This window comes from Berghia stephanieae, unplaced genomic scaffold (assembly GCF_034508935.2).
Source record: "Berghia stephanieae isolate SIO BIC M18660-M18661 unplaced genomic scaffold, UCSD_Bste_1.3 scaffold1759, whole genome shotgun sequence".
Classification (NCBI taxonomy): Eukaryota; Metazoa; Mollusca; class Gastropoda; order Nudibranchia; family Aeolidiidae; genus Berghia; species Berghia stephanieae.
The window spans coordinates 8,281-11,571 of NW_027622800.1; the positions used below are offsets into that span (position 1 = coordinate 8,281).

The window sequence follows — 3,291 nt, forward strand, 5'->3', positions numbered from 1 at the left end:
TCTTGTATATTATACTTCAAATGACACCTTTTCTTAATTATTTCTAAACGCGTAAAAACAAACATCTTCACATTTCTTTTTCATTCTTAAAATCCAACCGTGGTGTAGTGGTTTAGCACTCCACTTAGTAGTCAGTAGGTAAATAATTACCCCAACAGGAAATTTAGTATAATTCAAAAAAAAAAAACAGAAAAGAAAACACGCAAGCCACCAGGATATGATAGTAAATTGTCTATCAAAAGTGAGTAGTTTTCTTAGTGGGGGTGGGAGTCAACAGACTTTGGCATCTTTTTGAGTGTTTTGGCATTTTTTGAGTCTTCCCTGGCATTTTGTTGAAAAATAATCTGGCAACCCTGGCCCTTTTCAATCTCAAGATGGCGAACTTAGTAGGCATCAAATACGAGTCAGGGGAAAAAATTAATTACCCCTGCTCGGACGCCGAGTTTGTTCTCCTGAACAATGGTGAGCTTGATGTATTATTTTGTTGTTGTTGTTTATATCTTGTTTAATGCATCCTCTAGTTGATTAGCACTATTATTTTAGTCGGAATACTTTTGCTTTCGCCGTAGCCGTAACCAATGCGAATGGGATTTTTAGTTTGTTTACAAGTGTCTATTTTCAAACTATAACCACACATCACATCATAGTGAAAGGAATAGCTCCATTTGTGTATAGGTAGTAAAGAGAGAAGAATAAATGCTCCAATCTATGGAAAAAGCTGAGTTCTTTGAGATGTTATTGGATTAAATTCCCCATTAAAAGTGTTTAAAAAAAGGGCAGCCGCTGAGTCGGCGGAACCGAATCTTGTTTTCACGTTCAAAGTCGAAGTGTCGGGGCAAAAAAAAAAGGAAACCGCAATCGCACCTTTCATAGTGGCAATGTTTTAAAATCGGTACTACCGCAAACTCGGGGACCCAAATCTTCTTCTTCTTCTTCTTCGTTCCTCTGATGGACATCTATGGCTGCAGTCCGATATCTGCTATGAAGTCTGTGGTCCGCTTTAGGTCCTCAGCCTCACCATAGAGCTTTGTGTTGAGTGTTGTAGGGGTGACCCAGTGGTTCGAACGTTGCACGTTGTATAATGGGCAATCCATAAGCACATGTAAAGTGGTTTCATGGTCGGTTCCACATGGGCAATAAGGGGTTGTTCCAATACCTAGCTTTGTAAACATATGTCCTCTTAGTCTATTGTGTCCTGTTCGGAGGCGGAATAGAGTGACTTGGCTACTTCGCTGAATGGCATGGATTGGATCCTGCTTGGGGACCCAAATAATTTTGGGGTTTTGGGAGGGGGGAAACTTTTTCTTTAAAATTCTTTGGGGATTTGTTGGGAGGGGGGGGGGGGGGGGGGGGGACTTTAACTTTAAAAAAAAAAAGTCTCTCCCCTCCCAAAACCCCTACTAGACTTTTTTAAAAAAGTTTTCCCCCTCCCAAACCCCCAGAATTATTTGGGTCCCCGAGTTTGCGGTATTACCTTAAAATTGGTTGGGTTGAATGAAAATAAAGCTGTCTTACTTAGGTTCGTCAAGCCCATTAGATTAAGAGGCTGTGATTATCCCCAGGGTATTAAGTAATATTAATATATTAACAGAGTTATTGGACACCCGAGTCGCACATGCGCATTTTGAGAATTAGCTTCTCTCATTCATGATACTAAAAACGGTTCATTCCTTTTCCAGATTCCACATTATGATGGATAGTGATAAGGTACTGGTTACTGACACTGGTGCCAGTGCTAATTTGTTTTAGTTTTATGAAGTGACTGGTTACCACAGAAACTTATAGCACCATTCTTGGCACAATGCTTGGTATCGCAATAACATTTTCAGCCAGTGAGAGCTGCTTTGATCAGTTCGTTTTTTTTGTTTTTTTTTGTCGTCGCAAAAATAGGGTTACGATAGACATAAAAATAAAAAGTAAAAAAAGAAAACCGATTCACATCCAGAATTTTATTCATGCCTAGATAAATCTTAAACAAATATTAATGTACAACAGACGTTGAAGACAATAGGAAAATTATTTTCGGAAAGATCCTACATCCCCAGTATTCATTAAAGAATTAAAGGCTGTCATTATTCCCATTGTAAATTCGTTATCCCCAGACACCTTTTTACAGGACGTTGCAAGGGATAAATGTCCCCCCCCCCCCCCCCCCCCCCCCCCATCCCCCTTTTTTTTCTTTTTTTTTTTTTTGAGCGAGTCTATTCTTTTCTCCCTTTTGTTTGGCCTTTTGTTCCGTTTCTGAGCATGAATTTCTTAAAATTATTTTATTTATTTTTTAAATTGTTTGTTTTTTCTCCTCTGACCATTTGGTCGCTCTCTGAATATTTCTGTTTGTTTGCTTTTTAATTATTCTTTTTCGACACTTTTTCAGACCGGAGTGGGGACGAATATGACAATTTGCTAGAAACTAGAAAGGAACCAAGGGAGAGAGAGAGTTTAAAAAAAAAAAAAGGTGGGGGGAGGATGGATGGGATATTTATCCCTTTCAACTTTCTGTAAAAAGAAGACGGAATTTTTAAAAAAGTGGCGGAACCAGGATTTGAACCCACAACGCCGATTCTGGTAAAACTTCCAGGGCAGACGACTAAACCATTTGGCCATGACACCCAATTCGAAGTCGACGCATATTGTGTATATGTAGTAACAACTGATTTATTGTTGGTTAATTTTGTTTTTATATATATTTTATTAACTTTCCTTATTTCTATGTGCATTTGGAAACATTCCATATTCTGGAATGTGGATAATTGTTTAAAAGAGCGGAGTTTCAAATATGTGTCTGGGGATAATGAATTTTCGTCATCCCCAGACAGGTGTCAGGGGAGGGATAACGAATTTGCATTACACCTGGGGATTTTAAAAAGTATGAAAAATCTCTTGGGAGAGTAGAGGGCTAGGATTTAGTGAGTTAAGACTAAGATCTGGTGTTAGTAAGATTGAATCTCGCCTTTAATGGGTTAAATCTTATTGTTTGATTTTTAAAAATTACACACTGAGCAAGTTTAATTTTTAATTTTTTAAAATGAATTATTTACTATTGTTATGACATTTACTGCTTTTTTATTTTTTCTTAAAGGTGGCGTCAATTGGCACAGTGGTCAATCTATATATGGTCTGTTAATTCTCACAGTCCGCAACTGCGACAAAGTCCTGGTAAACCGGTGATGTGTATTCAACATGGATGACAGACTGCATTTGGAAGCAATTTTTATTGTAACCTGAGTGAAGTTTTCAGATCCCACAGATTTGGTAAATGAAATGATTCTTATGTTACCGCAGTTATGAGAG

The 3,291-nt window shown here is 37.9% G+C and overlaps 1 long non-coding RNA gene across 1 annotated transcript; it reads left to right on the forward strand.

Annotated features, from left to right (window-relative positions):
- The first annotated feature begins 352 nt into the window (after positions 1-352).
- On the forward strand, positions 353-3,280 carry LOC144961209 (uncharacterized). The gene is made up of 2 exons (XR_013643088.1): positions 353-462; positions 3,080-3,280. It is a non-coding gene; the product is annotated as an uncharacterized LOC144961209 (long non-coding RNA).
- The last annotated feature ends 11 nt before the right edge of the window (positions 3,281-3,291 follow it).